The sequence below is a fragment of the Cetorhinus maximus genome, chromosome 3, assembly GCF_964194155.1.
Source record: "Cetorhinus maximus chromosome 3, sCetMax3.hap1.1, whole genome shotgun sequence".
Lineage (NCBI taxonomy): Eukaryota > Metazoa > Chordata > Chondrichthyes > Lamniformes > Cetorhinidae > Cetorhinus > Cetorhinus maximus.
This window is the reverse complement of record NC_135881.1, coordinates 91562204-91588749: the sequence shown is the minus strand read 5'-3', so window position 1 is coordinate 91588749 and position 26546 is coordinate 91562204.

Sequence of the window (26546 nt, the reverse complement as noted above, 5' to 3'; positions counted from 1 at the left end):
TTTGTAGGGGTGTGGTCCCACAGGCAGCATCCGTCCTCCAAAACATTGACCAAGTGGCCCAAACATTGTCTAGGGAGGCTATTTAGCCACAGTGACTTCACAGTTAAACCTAATCTGAAGTCCACACACTTTCCAGCCTGAGTCTGGAAGTTGATTTTTCCACCTCACTAGGAGGCATCGATGCAATGTTAAGGCGCCAACTAAAATTAGTACAGACTTCGGATAAAATCTGCTCTGTTAAGTTCAGTCCCATTTCTAGATGGTACATTTACTCATTGCATGATATGGGGAGCCTTGAAATGGAGCTATTCAGCTGTACCAAAAGTCTCTTCTTGAATATGCTCTGCTAGAATTTGCTGGGGATTTTTTGAAAGATGCTAACACCAGTCAAAAATAAATTTAGTGGAAATGATTTTTTTGGTTGTGATTGCTGTTTATAAAAGTTGCAGGACTACAAAAGAGATATTATCTCCTGAAAGGACTATTAATGCTAAAGTAGATCACATTATGCACATTGCTTTCTATATATAGATCAATGCTTTGAATGTGATGCTTTCTGTCTAACCCACACAGTTCCTTTTCACAAATGGGCCTTAACGGTTTTATATTTCTTGCCTGCACTGGAGCTGCTTGTAAACAGTCTGACTGTGCTCAGCTTGAGAGTAACTGAAAGAACGTTTGCAACAGTCTGAAGGGAAACTGGGGGGAGTTGTGTAGGGGGTTTCCTATCTAAGATAACCTGCATAAAAATCAAAAGCACTTCAAAATTAAGAAGAAACAAAATTAGCCCAAGTAATCATTCATTTCCCCTCCAACAGAAACCTGACAAACTGATACACCTCATGTGATAAAAGTGGATTTGACATCCCACAACAGCAACAGCAACTTGCTCTTTTATAAGACCTATAAAGTAGTAGAACATCCCAAAGCACTTCATAGGAGTGATTACCAAACAAAGAACTTGGAATAATTAAAGGACACAAAAAAATGCTTTCTTTAGTATTTTTACCTTTAGTGTCCCTAGCTTTCAAAAACTGATGTCCAATGGCAAATGGTAGGAGCGAATTCTACATTGCTACTGCTATGCCGAGAAATATGATTGATCAATGCCTTGCCATATATTAGGGTGCCTCATGACACTATCCTCCATCAGGCCTGGGTGTTCTTAGCCCAAACTCAAACATACAGTAACCAGGCAGGGATATTTCTGAATGCTCACATTAAGTGATGTAAAACTATAAGACAGTCAGTTATAACTAAAGTCAACCAGCATGTGGCAGCCATCTCAGGCCTTCCAGTTATTATTGTAGTTAATAATGTCACATTGCTTACTGAAAGATGTTTAACTAACTTGGAGAGGAAAGCTTATGTGTTCATGTTCTAGTTCACTCTGCCCATCCCTGTAATTCATCACCAAGCAAGTTTCTGCCAATTTGCAGCAAGCATTCTTCAATCAAAATCATGCCAACTCATCAAAACTTTCACTGAATCTAACCTGATTGTTTGAGAAACAGCCTAATCTGCAAGGTAGCTATTTGAGGTTTATCAGGATGATATGGACTGAATATGAAAATAAGCAGAAGGAGCAGAAGTAGTCCATACGCCCCTCAAGCCTGCTCTGCCATACAGTAAGGCCATGACTGATTTTCTTCCCCAACTCCACTTCTGTCCTAAATTTGTTTGATCACTGCCTACTACCTTACAGAAAAATAGACCCAACTACAAACTGCACAAAGTTCAGTTTAGGCACTTTGCGAAATTTGAATACCCCAGCTCACATGTAGCATTGGATAGCAGCTGGACATGCCCGTGCAGCCTTCATGCAACCTTTTTGCCCTGTCACTGACTCCTGTTTATCCTCTTCTTCCCTTCCTGCCAGGCTCTTCACTGATACATGTCACACATCAGGTGCTGTACAACATCAGCAGTCTCCTGCAAACAGCAGGTCCCAGTTCTCAAGTGTCCTTACATAATCACAAGCAATTCGAAATCCAGCCACTATCTTCTGGAAAATGGAGTCAAATTACATTTTCTTTCCCTTGTGGATGCTAATTCTAATTTAAGCGCAGGTTTCTTTTCCAGTGGCTCTATAAAAAGCTCCTGCTTGCCTCATGTAATTGCTCTTGTGGTAAGGTGATACCACTACTATATTTACATCTCTTCCACGTTTAGACAAAGGCTATTTTTAATTGGTTTCTATTTGCAGGAGCTGTCTACGTCACTTAGGGTCCACGTGCACTTCAGACATTATAAGCAGGCTATTTTGTTTTACTATGTTTATCAGCCAAAGGAAGGACCTACTTCAGAGACAGAGTGCATGAACTACAGGACACTGGGTTTTAAAAACTCAACAGGCCACAGCCATTAACAAGCAATGCTTTCCAGTTTTATTTTATCCTGCCCAGTGTAAGTAGTTCTCTGCCCTGGCTAAAAGTCTTTGCTGTAGCCTTTGTGCTCCTCTGGAGTGTTGACAGTTGCTGATTCCACTTTCGGTGGTGTGAAGTCTTTTCCTGGAAAGGCTGAGCCTGTGTAATCTGCATAAATTCTTTTGATTCTCCACAGTGAGCTAAAGCACTACAACTTCACCAGCATCATCAGTGCAAAGCCATGAAAATCACCCCCTCTCAACAAACATCACTCACAATCAGTGTTACTGAACCAGTTCCTCTCTCAACCCCTCATCAAAATCACCCCCTCATCAAACACCACCCCCCTCATCAAACATCATCCCCCTCAACAAACATCACCCCCACTCATCAAACATCACCCCCACTCATCAAACATCATCCCCTTCATCAAACATCATCCCCCTCACCAAACATCACCCCCACTCATCAAACATCACCCCCCTCAACAAACATCACCCCCACTCATCAAACATCACCCCCACTCATCAAACATCATCCCCCTCATCAAACATCATCCCCCTCAACAAACATCACCCCCACTCATCAAACACCACCCCCCTCATCAAACATCATCCCCCTCAACAAACATCACCCCCACTCATCAAACATCACCCCCACTCATCAAACATCATCCCCCTCATCAAACATCATCCCCCTCACCAAACATCACCCCCACTCATCAAACATCACCCCTCACCTCATCAAACATCACCCCCCGCCCGTCAAATATCAACCACCTCTCATCAAACATCAACCACCTCTCATCAAACACCGCTCACAATCCAATCACTGTTAATGAGCCGGTTCCTCTTTCATCACTTCTTCCAGTGGCTTTTTTTTTGCAAAAATATACTTTATTCATAAAATATCTTCAATCACATTCCAAACCATTCCAAAAACACCATTTCAAGGGTACAATCCGGTTCAACTTTTACAAAATGTATCACCAGATGTATCAGTACAAACAATATTACAATCATTTACAGCCTTTCATTTTGGGCTGTACAGCCCGAGGGGGTTTAAACAGTTCCCAGCCCCTCGGTGCGCTGTGGCAGAAAGGTCTTAGACAGCGACCCTTCCCCATTGCGCCTTTGCGGCAGCTGCCCCAAGCTTTAGTGCGTCCCTCAGCATGTAGTCCTGGACTTTGGATTGTGCCAGTCCGCAACACTCGGTCGGGGACAACTCTTTGTGCTGGAAGACCAACAAGTTTCGGGCAGACCAAAGCGCGTCTTTCACCGAGTTGATGATCCTCCAGCTGCAGTTGATGTTTGTCTCGGTGTGTGTCCCTGGGAACAGCCCATAGAGCACAGAGTCCTGTGTCACGGAACTGCTCGGGATGAACCTCGACAGCAACCACTGCATCTCTCTCCAGACCTTCTTTGCAAAGGCACAATCCACAAGGAGGTGAACAACGGTCTCTTCCCCACCACAGCCACCTCGAGGGCAACATGCAGAGGGGGTGAGACTCCTGGCGTGTAGGAAGGATCTGACGGGGAGGGCCTTTCTCACCACCAGCCAAGCCACGTCTTGGTGCTTGTTGGAAAGTTCTGGCGATGAGGCATTCTGCCAAATGACTTTGACAGTCTGCTCGGGGAACCATCCCACAGGATCCACCCTCTCCTTTTCCCTCAGGGCCTCTAAGACGTTACGTGCTGACCACTGCCTGATGGACTTGTGGTCAAAGGTGTTTCTCTGCATAAATTTTTCCACGAGGGACAGGTGGTACGGCACGGTCCAACTACTTGGAGCGTTCCGCGGCAGCGTCACTTCTTCCAGTGGCACTTATCTGATTGTCCATTTCCGTCTTAATGCTGTAACTCTTTCCAGCTTAGATCAGCCTTTGCTCCTATCTCGGCTCACATTTTATTTTGTGTGTTTTTTAAAATTTTCTTTCTGTTTTTAAAACTCACTATAACCCATTACCCACTCAGAAGAAAGTATAGATGACTTGCTCCCAAGCATATTTGGTATTTGGTAGGCCACTGACCTTAACACAGATTGATACTTTCCTGACTCTTTTCCCTTGTCCAATCCCGACGGGAAAAGGCCTGATCTCTGCCAGGATCCTCCCTTCACCTTTGTTCCATATAAGAAGTTGATGGAACAGACAATGCCTGGGTCCTATAGCTCTCACTGCTTCTACAGCTTGGTGCAAAAATGTCCTGTGCCACTGCGCCACCCACTGTTTGAATGGCTTTAGTAGTCATCTTGGAGCATGAAATGGAAAGGTTCCCATCTTTTGTCTGCATATCTTCAGCCATGTTTAAGGAGGCGGCTAAAGTTTCTCATGGTGCCCATAATTAAAGTAAAACTTAATTTCTCAGAGACCCTCACTGGCTCCAAAGCCAAAGAAAGAAATGAGTGATAATGAATAAATTCTGAGTTAGATATAATATAAACATGACAGGAACAAAAGAAAAGTTGAGGATGGAAAAGCACTATTTGGTTCATCAAATCCTATCCTCCAATACATTAACCGTCCTATCAAAGCATCTAATTGTATTTTGAATAACCTCATGCTTTTACCTCACTCACTTTGATTGGGTGAAGTCGTTTCTCCTGATTTCCATTTATGTCCTCTGGCCCTGGTTGTTTGATGTATTTTGAAGTAATAAGCTGTATTTATTTGAGCTATGTTGTTTCATATTTTATATTGTTCATGAAGGACCTCCCTTAAAAGCCTTATTTCTAGATTGTAAAGACTAATGATTTTGTGCACTTGTTTCCCACCCATGAAATGGGCACAAAGAGGTTCAATTCGGATGCTGATTTGTGGCCAACTGGATTTTCACTTCAGGGGTGGAAAACATGAGCTGGGACTGTTTCCTGGTCCTGAACCCACTCCTGGCGGGGGCCGGGGGTGGTGAAAACAGTCAAACTTTGGTATTTTGATCAGGGTTCCCCCTTAATTGGTATGAAGACAGGTTCCCAGTTCAATTAAGGGTAGTGGACGGGCTCTCGAAGCCAGAGGGCCAGTCAGAGGCCTTCCAGCTTGAGAGGCGAAGCAGGCTGCATTAAAGTGTAAACAACCAAAAGGTTGTTTCAACATAAAGGTGCCCTCTCACCAACCTTTTTGAAAAATCAAATTAAAAATAGAAAAAGCAGCCAGCTCACTACTGAGGGGGTTGGGGGTGGGTGTCAGTGGTGGGGTGGGTGTGTGAGTGGCCTTTGGCTGAACCCAAACCCAGGCAGGCAAGGAGGGCCTCATGGGGCTGGACCCTGAGCCTGTCTCCCATAAAATGGCCAGCACCGAGAACGGGGTCAGGAAACCAGCACATCAGCCAGCGCCAGGGTTTTCGGGCCCTGCCCATCTCGGTTCCCGGCCTCAGGTGGGGCTCACTAGACTCGAGCTGCAGTGGGATCTATGCAGATTCTGCCGCAATCCAATTTCCAGGCCTAAGCTTCTCTGAACGATTTTGATGTCTGACAAAAGCTGAACACAATACTGTAAATGAGGTCTGCCAAGACTGCTACAAAACTTTACCTGTAATCTTCTAGCCTACTGTTCCAGTTATATTTCCTAGCATTTATTAGTCATTTGAATTGCTTTGACACACTATCTGGGAGTCCCCTGTTGCTTACTGGGTCATTTCTAAGTCCCCATGTACAAATTTGAATCCAATTATTGTATTCTTAGATCTTAATTTATTTTGGTAAATATTTATTCATTGACATTTACAGCATTGTTAAATTTTTCTTCTCATTTGTCTACACAGGTTGCACTCTTTTAAAAATCCCCTATCTTTGCCACTCCTTATTCTTGTATAAATATCAAATCTGAAACATTAATGGCTTGCTTCAGTGTTCAGCTTTTCTATTTTTATATGAGAAACAACTTGATTCCAACCGCTGATTGAAGTCTCACACCTCTCCACAATCTGACACTACACCACCCAAATTCTTTCACTGACCTGTGTATTTTCTTTAAATCATTTTCTTATTCAATCCTATGATTTACTCTGGATTCCTGTGACCATCAGATTAATTAGAACTATTTCATTCCGGATTTTGCCCAAAGCTTTCCAAAAATTTAGGGAAACACTATCTAATTTTTCTGGAGCACCCTGAAATAATAAGTTAAGAAGGTTCTTTCCTTCTAGTTTCTATTTAGCTGCTGCTTTTTAAGTTATTCTGCACACATAAAAATGTTTCTACCTTAGGTGTTAAGCTATTGGCCCTGTAGTCTGGGTCAGTTTTGCCATCCTTCTGAAATAGAGATGTTAGGTTTGCCTGTTTCTGTGGCTGAGAGTCAAAGTACGGAGCCAGCAACATGGTGAACACCGAAGGACTTGGCAGCGGGCTGAGGGGCTAAATCCTGGGCTAGTGAAATGGTGAACTGAAAGGACTTGGCAGCGGGCTGAGGGGCTAAATCCTGGGCTAGTGAAATGGTGAACTGAAAGGACTTGGCAGCGGGCTGAGGGGCTAAGTCCCAGGCCAGCGAAATGGTCTGAGCTGTTGAAACCTCACTAGTGTTCACTGATTTTTCTGTGATGTTAGCCAGCACCTGGCCATGTTGTCACGGTGATTGCATCATGTGACACACGTGTCAGCTAGTTTAGCTGTGAAAGGAATTTAGAAAACTGGTGAAGTTGTAAATAAATGTTTTTAGCTGGAGAGATTTTAAAAGCCCCTGATTGGTGAATTTTGAAAATCTTTTGGAAATAACTTTGTATGCAATAATGACAGTCACTGTTGGCATCATCGTTTTATGTGATGACTTCAGTGAGTAGTTGTTTCAATGCCAACTTCCACCCGGCAGAAAGTGACTATCTAATCTTCAAGTGCGTTTTGCCAGAGTTTAACAGAGCAATAAACCATTTCCAAAGGCAGACAAAGACATTAATTTAGTCACTTATTAGAGAACATGTCAGGCTGGATTTTCATGGAGTCAGGGAGATTCTGTGGAGGGCTGACAATGCCAGGCGGAGCTGGATCCGCAAAACCCGCCCCTATTCTCAACATTTACAATATTGAAAGATGTGTGAAAGAGGACGGGACATACAGTTCACACACGGCAGTGCACACACGGGCCATTTAAAGCGATAGGAGAGAACAGGAAGTTTTTTTTTCACTGTCAAAAGGTGCAAAAATCACTGTGTGTGTTCCATGACTTGATACTGGAGACATGAACAGCTCTGAAGGCCTGAGGTTTTTTTTTGGAAAAATATACTTTATTCATAAAATATCTGAAAGAACATTATGGGGAGAATTTTCCCCCTGTTGGAGGGGTTGTGTGGGGGCGGGCGGGGGCGGGGGCGGGGGCGGGCGTGGACCCAGTCGGCGCCCCGATCGGGTCCGAGCCGCCATTTTACATGGGTGGGCCAATTGAGCCCAGAAGCGCTGAGTGCTCCCTGTGCGGGCTGGAGGGAGGGGTTCCCTGAGTCGGGGCATGCGCGCGAAAGAGTGCAGAAACCTCCCTGAGTCACAGAGCTGCCTCAGGGGGATTAGTTTAAGTTTTAAAACTCTAAATGAAGAAAAGAAAACATTTTAAGTCATGTCCCATCATGTGACAGTGTCACATGAGCTGGGACATGTCAATGAATTTTTATTAAAATTTTTATTCAATTTTTAAACCCTTCGTGAAACCTCATCCCGCCTGTGGATGAGGTTCCATGAAAAGTGCGAAGGCCGCCTGGGCTCTTCGCCTGCCTGACAACTTTAAGGTTGGACAGGCAGCTCAGTTTATTAGTTTAATTAGTTTTTAAATGATCTTAATAGGCCTTTGACAGTTCGGCGGGCACACTGCTGACTCGGCTGCATGCCCGCCAAACTGAAAATCTAAATGACACGTGGTGACATCGGGACGCATGCCCGACATCATCCTGCGTCATTTTATGCCTCGGTGAGTGGGCCCCGCCCCCGCTCGCCAAGCCGAAAATTCTGGCCTACAAAACATTTAGAAATGTCCAACACAAAAAGTGAGGTGTAGAAGTGTAAGCCTTGTATTGAGCTGTGTGAGGTATCTGCTTTAAAGCTGAATTTGCCTCTGAGATAGAGGCTGCTGTATGACCTAGTGGAAGCTGGGGGTGGGGGGTGGCTGGAAAAGAGCAAGGGCACATCTGCGTGGGCTTTCTTCATCATTCCTTGCCTCATAAATGAGGAGGGTGACATTTCAGACTGCCAGTCTCACTGAGTGTGCAGAGTGTTGCTCATGAAGGAAGGAAGATTGAAGAAATGGGTGCGGCATGTACAGGAAAGGCAGAGGTAGCAGCGACTGGCTACAGCTATGGCACCTGGGCATGAGGTGGCAGAGCCCCCAGTCACAACAGCAAGAGGGAGGGGGGTGAGATATTACCCTGAGTGAAGTGTATACCGGAACAGGTATAGCATCCTCGAAATGTCCGAAAGGCAGTGTAGGCAAAGGCTTAAGATGTCCTGGGAAATGGTTAGAGAAGTCTGCACCATGTTGGAAGCAGACCTCCCACCCTGAAGAACATGTACCCAGGCCCTGCCAATTACAGTTCAAGTTACCGTGGCCCTCAGCCTTTCTGCAGTGGCTCCTTCCAGGGATCTGCGGTACCTCACAATCAACCGCCCACAGGTACTTAACGCCAGTGACCACTGCCCTCTTTGCTAGGGTATAGAGCACAGAATTACTCAGAGCCTAAGAGCAATGAGGTTCAGGTCAATAGCTGGCTTTCCACAAGTGCAAGGAATGATAGATTTTATACACCTCGGATCAAAACACCATCACAGGAGGCAGATAGATATATCAATAGAAAGTCTTTTCATGCCATCAATGTGTGACTTGTGTACAACCACAATAAGGTTTTCCTTCACCTCTGTGCACAATTCCCTGGAAAGAACCCTGAGGGATTCAAACCTGCCACACCTTTTAGAGCCTATACCCCAGGTCTGTGGCTGGCTACTGCGTGTCAAAGGTTGCCCATTGAGGAAATGGCTGCTTACGGCATTGCACCAAGTGGGGATGGTGCCAGCGTTATAACAGCAGTAACCTTCAAACCAGGGCAACCATCGAGCAAGCCACTGGCCTTTTAAAAATGCATTTTCGATGCCTTGGCTGCTCGGGAGGAACACTGCAATACTCTGCTTTGAGGGTGTCAAGGATAGTGGTGTCCTACTGCATGCTGCATAATATGGCACAGCGAAGGAATGTACATATGCAAAATCCAGAGCCCGGTGAAGTAGACCACTCATCAGAGGAAGAGATGAAGGAGGAGGTGGAGCTATCTGCTTCAGATGAAGATGTAACTGAAGCGGATAGGCAAAAGGATGAGGGGGGACAACGGGGGAAATGATAAGAGGTGTGTCTAGGTACCTAGAGCTGGCTCAGCACATGATGCAATAGTCAACAGGGAGGACATAATACAGAGGTGCTTCTCTTAAGCCACACTGAGAATATAGATGCATCCAAGGAAGCAAGTGGCTGCCCAGCCATCGCTAGATGAGCGCCTTTGCTACCATTGCCATCTCACATCTTCCAGGAGATGCCCATTTCGGCACAAGTTAGAAAATCTGCAAGTGTCCTTGAGACTGTCTGAAATCACAGTGGCTAAAATCTTAACCTTCATAAATCAGCATCCAGCTGTCTTGAGGGACTGACCTTGAGATGCCAAATGACAGGGGGCCTGAAAGTGTGTTTTGGAGGCCTTCAAATAGCTCCAAAAGCCTTCACCAAGAAGGTGAAGATGACATCTAGTCACTAACCGAAGCCTGGCTATGATCTTAAGAGCGCTCCTGTGCAGTGTCAGTTGAGACTCAGGCCTTGCAGATATCATGGATGCACCAACAGAAGCATTGCAACTTGAGACTGGGCAGCAAAAAGCAACCTTATCGCCCCGTACAAGTTCCAGGCAATGACCATCTCCAACAGGAGAGAATCTAACCATGGCCCCTTGACATTCAATGGCATTACCATCGCTGAATCCCCCACTATCAATATCCTGGGAGGGGTTACCATTGACCAGAAACTGAACTGGACCAGCCATATAAATACTGTGGCTACAACAGCAGAGACTGGGAATTCTACAGTGAGTAACTCACCTCCTGACTCCCCAAAACCTGTCCATCATCTACGAGGCACAAGCAGGAGTGTGATGGAATACTCCACTTGCCTGGATAAGTGCAGCTCCAACAACACTCAAGAAGCTCAACACCATCCAGGACAAAGCAGCCTGCTTGTTCAGCACCCCATCCACCACCTTAAACATTCACTTCCTCTACCACCAGTACACAGTGACAGCAGTGTGTACCAGCTTGATTGGCACCCCATTTTGCACCTTAAACGTTCCCTGCCTCCACCACCAACGCACAGTGGCAGCAGTGTGTGCCACCCTAAAAATGCACAGCAACAACTCACAAGGATCCTTCAATAGCACTTTCCAAATCCACAATCTCTACCATCTAGAAGGACAAGGGCAGCAGACACATGGCAACACCACCGCCTCCAAGTTCCCCTCCAAGACACTCACCATCCTGGCTTGGAAATATATCGCCACTCCTTCACTGTTGCTGGGTCAAAATCCAGGAACTCCCTTCTTAAGAACACTATGGGTGTACCTCCACCACATGGACTGCAATGATTGAACATGGCACCTCGCCACTACCTTCTCAAGGGCAATGAGCAATGGGCAAAAGGTGCTAACCTGGCCAACAACACCCACATTTTGTGGTTGTGTGCTATCAGCAATGGACGTTTCACTGAACACTCGACTTGATGATGATAGACTTGCAAGGTTTCACCCTTCCCCACTGTCAGGTGACTGGTAGAATACCTCCCCTCTCTTTCCAACTCTTGGTTGACTGCAACAGTGGTGCTAAAAGAATTTGATTATTAATTCAATGAGTGTTTGACTGTTTAAGTGCTGAGGCTATAAAAGACACACACAGACAGGTTTTCTTGTAAGTTATTTTAAAAGAAGGAAATAGTATTTATTGTACTTAACACCCAATCTAAAAAAAATACAACCACTCCAACTCACACCCACACACGTACCCAAGAGGGTCTCTCACACACACACGAACACATGTATGCCATTCCAGATAAAGACCAGAATTGCTACTCTCCTTTATAGGTCTCAGAAAATGACTTAAAACATCACTAAGCTCTGCAGCTATCCACCTCATTTCCAATTCTGTGTGACCCATGTAGCTGACAGTGTTTCTCTCACACAAATCTGGCTTTTTTGCTGCAGACCATATTTACACATGCCCAACATGTCGATGTGGTGTGTCTGGTGGGTGAGTGAAAAGAGGCTGGAATTTTCCGCCCCCTTTGGTGGCAGGTGTCATGGCGGGCGGGGGGGGACAATATGGCAGAAAGGCAAAAAATCGGTTTCACGTCATCGTAAAAACAGTTTGTGATCATCTGCTCCACCCATCAATGGCGGGCGGACGACGAAAACCAAATTTCAATGCATTTGAATCTCATCATCTTGCCTGCTAGCCGGAATCATCCCCCCACATCAAATTTGCCGTCCACATCAGTGAGTAAACATGCCGGCCCAGAACACATCTGGACAAGTGTGATGTGCAGAAGTCGGGACTTACCGTTCGGGCCTTGCTCAGATTGTGGACATCCGAGGAGCAGAAGATGCTGGAGCCCTACAGCTACCACACCCTGGAGAAACATATGCATCGCATGCTGGGTGGATTCTCATGGACATGGCGAAGCAGCTCACGGAAGGTGGGAGGTCACCATTGATGTTTTGGGTCTCCTTCAGAACATCACGATCTTGGCCATGGGCTGCTATGAGTGACCGGTGAGGAAGGGGGAGGGGAAGCTCTAGGTTTGACTGAGAAAGGAAGATGGTGGGGTGAGGTTGGGAGGGGGGAACGATGGTGTCAGTGGAGGATGGTGAGGTCGGGAGGGAGTGAACGAAGGTGTTGGGGGTGTATGGTTTGGGCGGGGAACAAAAGTGTCGGGGGGGCTGAGGTTGGGAGGGGAGGGAGTATGGTGGGGAGGAGAGTGTAATGGGGGAGAATGAAGCAACTGGGAGGGTAGGTGTAAGGGAGAGGAAGGTGTAAGGGAAGACGTTCAGAGGAGGGAAGGAGTTCAGAGGGGGGAAGGACTTCGGGGAGAGGAAGGAGTTTGGAGGAAGGGAGGAGTCAGGGGTAGGAGAGAGTTAGGGGGGAGGAAGGTGTTCAGAGGGGAGAAGGAGCCCAGGGGGAGGAGGGCGTAAAGGTGGAGGAGCGAGTAAGGGTGGAGGAGAGAGTAAGGGGGCTTCACTTGCACCTCCTTCAATTTAGTCTACTGTATTCGCTGCTCCCAATGCGGTCTCCTCTACATTGGAGAGACCAAACGCAGACTGGGTGACCACTTTGCAGAACACCTCCAGTCTGTCCACAAGAATGACCCGGACCTTCCGGCGCATGCCATTTCAACACACCACCCTGCTCTCATGTCCATCCGGTCTGCTGCATTGTTCCAGTGAAGCCCAATGCAAACTGGAGGAACAACACCTCATCTTCCGATTAGTCACATCCTTCAGGACTTAAAATTGAGTTCAACAACTTCAGAAGATGAACTCTCTCCTCCATCTTGATTCTTTTTTAATCCAATTTTTTAATATTTATTTTTATTTATTTTATATATATATTTATCCGCTTTTTTATCCTTTTCCCCAACCACCACCACGCTTCCCCCACAGATGCTGTCAGACCTGCTGAATTTTTCCAGCATTTTCTGTTTTTATTTCAGGTTTCCAGGATCCGCAGTATTTTGCTTTTATGCTAGAAATGTGCATTGGAGTTTCTACTCTTTTACCTCTCAGGACCTTCCCCTCCAAAGGCAAATCATTTTTACAATTGCAGTAATGGATCACAATTTAGAATATCTTAAATGAAGCTGCATGTTGCTCTCCCCACTAGTAATTTTACTTCAACCGACAGTCACAGATTATTTTAGCAGTGTGATCATTTCCAATCTATAACGTTTCACCCTGTAGAGAAGTTAATGGTGACTTCTTAAGTGACTAATTAATGCTTGGAATATTATGTAATGGAAAACAAACATATCTAGATGTGTATTTATAGGGATGTAGTGGAGTAATTTTCGAACACTGTGCTCCCACTGGCGAGCAGCATGCATCAGGAGCGCTTATTGGAAATTCAGACATGTACTGTACACAATATGCTGCCTATTTCTATTTCCATCAGGGAAAGCACTAAGATGTATTGTATGTGTCACATATACTATTTATAGGGGAACTTATAACTTAGAGCGTAAAACATATGATATCAGATCATCTACCCATTATATGATAATAATGAGCAAACAAATATCTTCCCTCCTCTACCCGTTTGTCAGACACCCTTTCCGTTATACACCCTGTCTGTTATAACCCTGTCTGTTATAACCCAGTCTGTTATAACCCAGTCTGTTATAACCTGTCTTTTATGCACCTTGCCTGTTATAACCCTGCCTGTTATAACTGCCTGTTATAATCTGTTATAACCCTGTCTGTTATAACCCTGTCTGCTTTACACCCTGTTTGTTAGAACCCTGCCTGTTATAACCCTGTCTGTTATAACCCTGTCTGTTATAGCCCTGCCAGTTATAGCCCTGTCTGTTATACACCCTGTCGGTTATAACCCTGTCTGTTATAACCCTGTCTGCTTTACACCCTGTCTGTTAGAACCCTGTTGGTTATAACCCTGTCTGTTATAACCCTGTCTTTTATACACCTTGCCTGTTATAACCCTGTCTGTTATAACCCTGTCTGTTATACACCCTGTCTGTTATAATCCTGTCTGTTATAACCTTGTCTGTTATAATCCTGTCTGTTATAATCCTGTCTGTTATAATCCTGTCTGTTATAATCCTCATGGAACTGGAGACCTGAAAAAGCTAAAATAAAGGTCTTAAAAGCTGAAAAAAGTGTCCATGCTTCATAATCAATCACTTGAAAATATAGTTGATAAAAATATTGCCCACAGATATTTACTTTTATTTCACTTCATCATGGAAATCTCATCCCACACTTGGATGAGGTTTGGTGAAAAATGCAAAGTCGGCCTGGCCGATTCACCCATCCGCCAACCATAAGTTTGGATGGGCAACAAAAAATCAGAGTCAGTTGTGCCATTACTGGGATTAATTGCCCTGTTAATTGTTGATGGGCACCATTCCGACATTTGTGAGCTCCCATTGAGCAAAATATCCCATGAGTACGTGATGATGTCAGGAAGCTCACCCGACCTCTTCTCGTGCGATTTTACGCCCAATTGGGTTGGGTACGCGCCTGCCCGCGGGACGTAGAATTCTTCCCCCTGTCTGTTACACATCCTGTCTGTATTCACCCTGTTGTTATACACCCCGTCCATTACACACCCCGTCCATTATACACCCCGTCCATTATACACCCCGTCCATTACACACCCTGTTCATTTTACACCCTGTCCATTTTACACCCCGTCCATTATACAGCCCGTCCATTACACACCCTGTCCATTACACACCCCGTCCATTACACACCCCGTCCATTATACACCCTGTCCATTACACACCCCGTCCATTATACACCCTGTCCATTATACACTCCGTCCATTATACACCCCGTCCATTATACACCCCGTCCATTATACACTCCGTCCATTATACACCCCGTCCATTATACAGCTCGTCCATTATACACCCTGTCCATTACACACCCTGCCTATTATACACACCGTCCATTATACACCCCGTCCATTATACACCCTGTCCATTATACACCCCGTCCATTATACACCCTGTCCATTATACACCCCGTCCATTATACACCCTGTCCATTATACACCCCGTCCATTACACACCCTGTCCATTATACACCCCGTCCATTACACACCCTGTCCATTATACACCCCGTCCATTATACACCCCGTCCATTACACACCCTGTCCATTACACACCCTGTCCATTATACACCATGTCCATTATACACCCTGTCCATTACACACCCTGTCCATTATATACCCTGTCCATTACACACCCCGTCCATTATACACCCCATCCATTATACACTCCGTCCATTATACACCCTGTCCATTATACACCCTGTCCATTACACACCCTGTCCATTATACACCCCGTCCATACACACCCTGTCCATTATACACCCTGTCCATTACACATCCTGTCCATTATACACCCCGTCCATTATACACCCTGTCCATTATACACCCTGTCCATTACACACCCTGTCCATTATACACCCCGTCCATACACACCCTGTCCATTATACACCCTGTCCATTACACACCCTGTCCATTATACACCCCATCCATTATACACCCTGTCTGTTATATACCCTGTCTGTTATACACCCTGGCCATTATACACCCTGGCCATTATAGACCCCATCCATTATACACCTTGCCCATTATAGACCTTGTCCATTATAAACCCAGACAATTATACACCCTGTCTATTATTTACCCTGGCCTGGATTTTTGCCACAATGAAGAGGCTCTCCCTCAATGCAATAATCCAGAAAAAGGCCAAAGAATCCAAATCCTGCCCCTGAACCCAGCCTTTCCTATCCTGGCGGGGGTGGGACTGGAGTCAGGCTGAGGTTCACACAGGCTTGATTTGCAGGGTCAGCTGACCATTTAAATCACCAGCTGCCTCTGCTGATGTGGGATTTTGGAAGAACGGGAGTGTGGAATCCAGAGTGTGCTGATTAGAACAGCTACGAGGAGATATGAACTCAGTGGATCCTGATGGATAGCCAGGAGAGGTAAAGTACCCCTTTGGCTAGAGTCCCGGGACACCTTTGGGTGAGGTAAGACACCTTTTTGGTTTGTTAAAAGTGAATATTTTTATGCACTTTTTACGTACAAATTCATTTCAACTGTCAAGGCTGCAAAATAGCTGCCCAGTTGTCAAGGAACTGCCCAGCTGTCAAGGAACTGCCCAGCTGTCAAGGAAATGTTAATGATACTAGGTGAGGTGGCATAAAGGGGGTAAGGGCAAAGGGAGGTGGGTGGGGGGCATTGATTGGCATGAGTTGGCAATAAGCTGGCATGGGGATATTGGGAAAATGGGGGTGAGTAGAGGAGCACTAAGTTGGCATAGGGGTGAAAGGGGCCATGGGGGTGGGTAGGGGGGCAGTAAGCTGGCATATGGGTGTGAGAGGCCATGGGAGTAGGTGGGGGGCATGTGTTGTCATAGGTTGGCATGAATGGGCCATGGGGAGTGTATGAAGGGGCTGAGGGCTGAGGGCTGGAGGGATGTTTTTGTTTTATTATTATTATTTATTTATTTAAACTTAGTGTCAAAGCACAGAGGCAGGCCTTATGCATAGCCCACCTCTGCACACGGCAGCCTGTGGATTCATTTCAGGGTCCACGCATCAGTATCAATCACCGGAACATGTACCAGATGACAATTCTGTGCAAACACTTTTTAAAATTAATATCAGAAACCTCATCCCGCTCTTGGACAAGGTTTCCTCAAAAAGGTCAATTCGCCCACCCGCCAACAGGCAGCAAAAGGTCACGGTTGATTAATAGGTTAATAGTCTGAATAGGCCTCTTAAATGTCAGCGGGCACACGCAAGAGCCAGCAACACCCACCGACCAAAATATAGTGCAAGTGCGCGATGAAGTCAGGGCGCTCGCCCGACGTCGTCACGTACTATTTCATGTTTGAGCGTGTCGGGCGCCCCCTGTCGGGTACACCCTGTCTGCATACACCCTGTCTGTATACACCCTGTCTGCATACACCCTGTCTGTATACACCCTGTCCGTACACACCCTGTCTGCATACATCCTGTCTGTATACACCCTGTCTGCATACACCCTGTCTGTATACACCCTGTCCATACACACCCTGTCTGTATACACCCTGTCCGTACACACCCTGTCTGTATACATCCTGTCCGTACACACCCTATCTGCATACACCCTGTCTGTATACACCCTGTCTGCATACACCCTGTCTGTATACATCCTGTCTGTATACATCCTGTCCGTACACACCCTGGCTGCATACACCCTGTCTGTATACACCCTGTCTGCATACACCCTGTCTGTATACACCCTGTCCGTACACACCCTGTCTGTATACACCCTGTCCGTACACACCCTGTCTGTATACATCCTGTCCGTACACAGCCTGTCCGTACACAGCCTGTCTGTATACACCCTGTCCGTACACACCCTGTCTGAATACACCCTGTCTGTACTCACCCTGTCTGTATACACCCTGTCCGTACACACCCTGTCTGTATACACCCTGTCCGTACACACCCTGTCCGTACACACCCTGTCCGTATACACCCTGTCTGAATACACCCTGTCTGTACTCACCCTGTCTGTATACACCTCTCCGTACACACCCTGTCTGTACACACCCTGTCTGTATACACCCTGTCCGTACACACGCTGTCTGTATACACCCTGTCCGTACACACGCTGTCTGTATACACCCTGTCCGTACACACGCTGTCTGTATACACCCTGTCCGTACACACGCTGTCTGTATACACCCTGTCCGTACACACGCTGTCTGTATACACCCTGTCCGTACACACGCTGTCTGTATACACCCTGTCCGTACACACGCTGTCTGTATACACCCTGTCTGAATACACCCTGTCTGTACTTACCCTGTCTGTATACACCCTGTCTGTACACACCCTGTCTGTATACACCCTGTCTGTACACACCCTGTCCGTACACACCCTGTCCGTACACACCCTGTCTGTATACACCCTGTCTGTACACACCCTGTCTGTATACACCCTGTCTGTACACACCCTGTCCGTACACACCCTGTCCGTACACACCCTGTCCGTACACACCCTGTCCGTACACACCCTGTCCGTACACACCCTGTCCGTACACACCCTGTCCGTACACACCCTGTCCGTACACACCCTGTCTGTATACACCCTGTCCGTACACACCCTGTCTGTATACACCCTGTCCGTACACACCCTGTCTGTATACACCCTGTCTGTATACACGCTGTCTGTATACATCCTGTCCGTACACACCCTGTCTGTATACACCCTGTCTGTACACACGCTGTCTGTATACACCCTGTCCGTACACACGCTGTCTGTACACACCCTGTCCGTACACACCCTGTCCGTACACACCCTGTCCGTACACACCCTGTCCGTACACACCCTGTCCGTACACACCCTGTCTGTATACACCCTGTCCGTACACACGCTGTCCGTACACACCCTGTCCGTACACACCCTGTCTGTATACACCCTGTCCGTACACACCCTGTCCGTACACACCCTGTCCGTATACACCCTGTCCGTACACACCCTGTCTGTATACACCCTGTCCGTATACACCCTGTCCGTACACACCCTGTCCGTATACACCCTGTCTGTATACACCCTGTCCGTACACACGCTGTCTGTATACACCCTGTCCGTACACACGCTGTCTGTATACACCCTGTCCGTACACACGCTGTCTGTATACACCCTGTCTGAATACACCCTGTCTGTACTTACCCTGTCTGTATACACCCTGTCTGTACACACCCTGTCTGTATACACCCTGTCTGTACACACCCTGTCCGTACACACCCTGTCCGTACACACCCTGTCTGTATACACCCTGTCTGTACACACCCTGTCTGTATACACCCTGTCTGTACACACCCTGTCCGTACACACCCTGTCCGTACACACCCTGTCCGTACACACCCTGTCCGTACACACCCTGTCCGTACACACCCTGTCCGTACACACCCTGTCCGTACACACCCTGTCCGTACACACCCTGTCCGTACACACCCTGTCTGTATACACCCTGTCCGTACACACCCTGTCTGTATACACCCTGTCCGTACACACCCTGTCTGTATACACCCTGTCTGTATACACGCTGTCTGTATACATCCTGTCCGTACACACCCTGTCTGTATACACCCTGTCTGTACACACGCTGTCTGTATACACCCTGTCCGTACACACGCTGTCTGTACACACCCTGTCCGTACACACCCTGTCCGTACACACCCTGTCCGTACACACCCTGTCCGTACACACCCTGTCCGTACACACCCTGTCTGTATACACCCTGTCCGTACACACGCTGTCCGTACACACCCTGTCCGTACACACGCTGTCCGTACACACCCTGTCCGTATACACCCTGTCCGTACACACCCTGTCCGTATACACCCTGTCCGTACACACCCTGTCCGTATACACCCTGTCCGTACACACGCTGTCCGTACACACCCTGTCCGTATACACCCTGTCCGTACACACGCTGTCCGTACACACCCTGTCCGTACACACCCTGTCCGTACACACCCTGTCCGTACACACCCTGTCCGTACACACCCTGTCCGTACACACCCTGTCCGTACACACCCTGTCTGTACACACCCTGTCTGTACACACCCTGTCCGTACACACCCTGTCCGTACACACCCTGTCTGTATACACCCTGTCCGTACACACCCTGTCCGTACACACCCTGTCCGTACACACCCTGTCCGTACACACCCTGTCCGTACACACCCTGTCTGTACACACCCTGTCTGTACACAGCCTGTCCGTACACACCCTGTCCGTATACACCCTGTCTGTACACACCCTGTCCGTATACACCCTGTCCGTACACACCCTGTCCAACCGCACTGGAATCCATCGAGACTTCAGCGTCCATTCGTGGCAGCCTCCCCAGGGGCTGCCTGGGCCGCTTTTGAATCAGCCTCCGTGTCGCCATTGGACCTGGAGGACATCATGCCCCTGTCCCTGCACACCCCTTCTTGGAGCTTCCCCAGCTGCCTTTCACTCTGGGCGGGCCTTAATTGGCCTGCCAACGTGAAATCGCGGTCTGTTCCCGATCGTGGGTGGTGGGTGGCTTTCCAACTGCCCCTGTCGAGCCCACCCGCCAAGAGCAAAATTCTGCCCCCTGTCTGTTATAGACCCTGTCTGTTAAACACAGGTATATAGGTATCTTGCATTGGCTTCACTATGGAGGACACAAATGACATCACGGAAATGGCTGTAAATCAGGAAATGAAAGGGAGGGGGGACCTCGGGAAAACTACAATCACCATGGAAGTGGTATTGAGTAAATTGTTGGGGCTGTGGGCTGATAAATTCCCAGGCCCAGTGGACTTCACCTAAGGTCTTGAAAGAAGCGGCTAGTGTGATGGTTGATGCACTGGTCTTAATTTTCCAAACCTCCCTAGGTTCAGGAAAGGTTCCATTAGATTGCAAAATAGCAAATATAACTCCTTTATTCAAAAAGGGAGGGAGCCAGAAAGCAGGAAACTACAGGCCAGTTAGCCTAGCATCTGTCATAGAGAAAATGTTAGAAGCTATTATTAAAGATGTTATACCAGGGCACTTAGAAAAATTCAAGGCAATCAGGCAGAGTCAATGTGGTTTTGTAAAAGGGAAACCATGTTTAACCAATTTATTGGGGTTCTTTGAAGGAGTCACATGTGCTGTGGATAAAGGGAACTGGGTGGATGTACTATTCTTAGAACTCTAGAAGGCATTTGATAAGATGCCACATCAAAGGTTATTGCAGAAAATAAAAGCTCATGGTATAGAGGGTAACAAATTGGCATGGATAGAAGATTGGTTAGCTAACAGGAAACAGGGAGTTAACATGAATGGATCTTCTTCTGGTTGGCAGGATGTAACAAGTGGTGTGCCACAGGGATCAGTGCTGGGGCCTCAACTTTTTACAATTTATATAAATGACTTCGATGAAGGGGCCAAAGAAATGGTGGCTAAATTTGCTAACGACACAAAGGTAGGCAGGAAAGTTAATTGTGAAGAGGTTGCAAGGAGGCTACAAAGTGACATAGAAAGGTTAAGTGAGTGGGCAAAGATCTGGCAAATGGAGTATAATGTGGCCAAATGTGAAATCATTCATTTTGGCAGGAAAAATGAAAAGGAAGCTCATTATCTAAATGGTGAGAGGTTGCAGAGCTCTGAGATTCAGAGGGATCTGGGTATCCTAGTGCATGAATCACAAAAAGCCAGTATGCAGGTGCAGCAGGTAATTAGCTGTGCGCCTGACCTGATCAGGTGTAAAATCACGTGAGAAGATGTTGGCGAGTGTCCCGACATCATCTCGTGTTCATGTGATATTTCGCTTGGTGGGCACGCGCAAAAGTCAGAAGTGCATCCGCCAACAATTAAGAGGGCAATTAAGCCCATTAACAGCACAATTGTCTCTGATTTTTCATGGTCCATTCAACCTTATGGTTGGCGGACGGACGAATTGGCCAGGCGGACTTTGCATTTTTCATGAAACATCATCCAAGGGTGGGATGGGGTTTCCATAGAGTCATGGAGGTCTACAGCACAGAAAAAGGCCCTTCAGCCCATTGAGTCTGCATCGGTCAAACAAGTTCCTAACTATTCTAATGCCATTTTCCAGCACTAGGCCCATAGCCTTGTATGCCATGGCATCGCAAGTGCACATACAAATACTCCTCAAGTGTTATGAGGATTTCTACCTCTACCACCCTTTCAGGCAGTGAGCTCCAGATTCCCACCACCCTCTGGGTGAAAAAATTCTTCCTCACATCCCCTCTAAACCTCCTGCCCCTTAGCTTAAATCTATGCTCCCTCCACCAAGGGGAAAAGTTCCTTCCTGTCTACCCTATCTATGCCCCTCATAATTTTATACACCTCAACCATGTCCCCCCTCAACCTCCTCTGCTCCAGGGAAAATAATCCCAGTCTATCCAATCTCTCCTCATAACTAAAACTCTCCAGCCCAGGCAACATCCTGGTAAATCTCCTCTGCACTCTCTCTAGTGCAATCACATCCTTCCAATAATGCGGATTCCAGAACTGCATGCAATACTCTAGCTGTGGCCTAACCAGCGTTTTATACAGTTCCAGCATAACCTCCCTGCTCTTATATTCTTTGCCTCAGCTAATAAAGGCAAGTATCCCATATGCCTTCTTAACCACCTTATCTACCTGTCCCGCTACCTTAAGGGACCGGTGGACATGCACACCAAGGTCCCTCTGATCCTTAGTACGTCCCAGGGTCCTACCATTCATCGTGTATTCCCTTGCCTTGTTTGTCCTGCCCAAGTGCATCCCCTCACACTTATCCGGATTAATTTCCATTTGCCACCGATCATCCCGTCTATATCCTCCTGTAATCTAAGGCTATCTTCCTCACTATTTACCACCCCACCAATTTTCATGTCATCCATGAACTTACTGATCAACCCTCTTACATTCAAATTTAAATTGTTTACATATACCACAAACAGCAAGGGACCCAACCCCGATCCCTGTGGAACCCCACTGGACACAGGCATCCAGTCACAAAAACACCCCTCGACCATCACCCTCTGCTTCCTGCCACTCAGCCAATTCTGGATCTAATTTGCCAAATTGCCTTGGATCCCATGGGCTCTTACCTTCGTTATCAGTCTCCCATGTGGGACCTTATCAAAAGCCTTGCTGAAGTCCAAGTAGACTACGTCAAATGTTCTGTTATTAAATAAAATAAAAATAAAAATCTGTGGACAGCATTTTTATCATCTATATGTTCAGATGCCTGATTATGATGCTTGGACATTTTATTCCTGATTTTCAAAACTTTATTTCATGATTTTCGAGTCTGCAGCTCCCTGAGGCAGCTCTCTGAATTTTTTTAAGGCAGGGTGAAAGACTATCAGGGGTAGGCAGGAATGTGGGGTTGAGGATACATTCAGATCAGCCATGATCTTATTGAATGGCGGAGCAGGCTCGAGTATACACCCCATCTGTATACACCCTGTCTGTGTACTCCCTGTCAGTATACACCCTGTCAGTTATTAACCCTGTCTGTATACACCATGTCTGTATACACTTCATCTGTGTACACCCCACCTGTATGCACCCTGTCTGTATACACCCTGTCTGTGTACTCCCTGTCTGTATACACCCTGTCTGTGTACTCCCTGTCTGTATACACCTTGTCTGTTATACACCCAGTCTGTTTACACCCTGTCTGTCTACACCCTGTCAGTTATACACCCTGTCTGTATACACCCTGTTTGCTATGTACCCTGTCACTTATATACCCTGTCTGTATACTCCCTGTTTGCTATGCACCCTGTCACTTATATATCCTGTCTGTATACTCCCTGTCTGTATTCACCCTGTCAGTTATACACCCTGTCTGTATACACCCTGTTTGCTATGCACCCTGTCACTTATATACCCTGTCTGTATACTCCCTGTCTGTATACTCCCTGTCTGTATACACCCTGTCTGTTATACACCCTGTCTGTTATACACCCTGCCTGCATATACCCTGTTTGCTATACACCTTGTCTGTTATACACCCTGTCAGTTATTTCCCTGTCTGTATACTCCCTGTCTGTTATACACCCCGACTGTTATACACCCTGTTTGTTATGTACCCTGGTTGTTATGCACCCTATCCATTATACACATACTATTCAAAGAAAAATCAGATAAGGTGGTTAACAGGCAACCAAACCAATATCAGCAGCTTTACCGTCCCGCCAAATTTGGAAATTATTCTTTAGTCCATATACTGCAGTGCATGAGCAAATATATGCATATATATTAGGAAGTCACATGCCCCCATTAGAGAATTGTAAGTGGATAATTAATTTTGTTCTTTGAGCAAGCAATGGTTCAGTTACTGTGCTTCAACACAACAACTTTAATTTGGTGTGAAGTATTGTCTATATGTTCCTTTGGATTAGTGGCACCTCAGGCTACACTCTGGATCTCAGCAATAGCAGAAACTAATAATGTCATTGCAATTCATATAAATATCTGCAAATACATAACTCAGCATCAGTGGCTAAAATGTGCCTTGTTTTATTGTGTAATATAACCTTCTGTGGTCTTTGTGTACTGTATCATAAAATTTCAAAAAATAGTGACCGCAGAAAAAAACAAGAAACATTCGTAAATTGTTTCACAAATGAGTTACCACCTTTAGCAGAAATGTTGTACAGGGAAAAATACAGAGGAAAATTGGAAAGGAAAGAGTAGTGTCACCACAGTGTGCATCACCATTTTGGCTCCAAGCTTTATACTTAATTAACATTTTAAGTGCCATTGAAATACCAGCAATAAAGCATTAAACATGAGCCAGACAGTCAGCTGATGAACTAATGTCAAACTACAATATTACTATTTAGAAAATGGGTGCTGCAATTCTTATCATTTCACACATTGGATAGTCATTGTCTGATCTATTCTAATGAATTCTAAGACATTTCCAGAAATAGATGCATATTCACTTAACAAGGGGCAGCTCCAAGAATTGACAACTTTGGGAGATTCATCCGGGTCATGTGGAAGAAAATGAATAACATGAACTGCAGGTCAATATCCTCAGATTCCCCAAATGCCATCTTTGTAGCAACATCATCGCCACGTGGGCTGCAACTGTTCAAGGATAAACCCCATTCTTAAGGATGGACAATAACTGCAGCCTGACCAACAGCCTCCTACATTCCATGAACAAGTCCTTCATTCTCTCAAGTACAAATCACTAAGGAGATATTAAAGTTTCCAAAACTTAGGTAGAATTATCAAATGGTTATAGCACAGAAAGAGGCCATTGTTCCTGCCTGTCTGTGCTGGCCCTCTGAAGGAGAAGTTCAATTAGTGCCACTCCCCTGCCTTTTCCCTATGAACCTGCAAAGTTTTCCTTTTCAGATAATAATCCAATTCCCATTTGAAAGCCTCAACTGACTCTGCGTCCACCACACTCCTCAGGTGGTGCATTCCAAATCGTAACCACTAGCTGTGTGAAAAAGTTTGTCCTCATTCTTCTTTTGCAAATTATCTTAAATCTGTTTCCTCTGGTTCTCGATTCTTCTACTAATGCGAACAGTTTCTCTCCATCTATACTCTGTTCAGACCCCTCATGATTTTGAATGCCTCCTCTCAACCTTCTCTTCTCCAAGGAGAACAGTCCCAACTTCCCCCATCTTTCCTCATCCACCGAACCATTCTTGTGAATCTTTTCTGCATTCTATTGCCTTCACATTTTTCCTGAAGTCTGGCACCCAGAACTGAATGCAATACTCCAGCTGAGGCTGAACCAGTGTTTTATACAAATTTAACATAATTTCTCTGTTGTATCGCTCTATTAATAAAGCTTAGGATGATGTATGCTTTATTAACTGCTCCCTCAACCTGTCTTGCCACATTCAATGATTTATGTACATATGCACCCAGGTGGCTCTGCTCCTGCAAACACTTTAGAATTGTACATTTCATTTTATATTGTCTTTCCACATTCTTTCTACTAAAATGAACTATTTCACACTTCTCTGCGTTAAATTTCATCTGCCACTTGTCTGCTCATCCCATCAACTCGTCTATGTCTTCTTGAAATTCTACCCTATCCTCCTCACGGTTCCCAATACCTCCAAGTTTCATATTATCTGCAAATTTTGAAATATAACTTTAATATATAATTAAAAATACATTTACAGTGCAATGTTGTTTGTATTCATTTTGAATGTGCTATAATGGACAAAAAAGATAGCGTCAACCAAACTAAGCTGCAGTTTCCCCTCATTTTCTAATGTTTGCTGGCTGATCAAACAGGGCATTTTTGTATCTTGTTGCATTCACCCTTTTTGCTGCATTTGGCCTCTTGCTGCATGTTTCCTCTTTCTAGGTATAAATGCAGCAAGAGGCCAAATGCAGCAAAAAGGGTGAATGCAACAAGAAAGGTGATTGCAGCAAAATGCATGAATGCAGCAAAAAGGTTGAATTTAGTAGACCAGTTTTATTTATATAATAATAAATAAGTATTTAATTGTGGCCTTATAGCCCAAAAATTGAATGCTTGGAGTGCAGTGTCATTAAAATGTCCCACAATAGATTCTACTAAATTTGCTGTTTGTAGTCAAGTGCTTTCCATATGGATAGGAAGAATGTGTGAGGGAAGAAGAGGGAGGAGGAAAGGACAACAATACCTTGCATCTATATTGCATATAACATAGTAAAACATCCCAGAAGCAAATTCAGGCAAAATTTCGTACCAAGTTACATAAGAGATATTAAAACATGCAGCTAAATGATTTCAACATAAATCTCTTGTTAGTAACTCTTTCATTCAGATTATTATTATCTGGTTGTTCTTCCCCTGACTTTAAAGTTTAGAGGCAGATGAAAAAGGCATCTTGCTAAGTCCCTTGTTTTAATATTCATGAATAAATTTAAGTTTGTAACTCTATTAGTT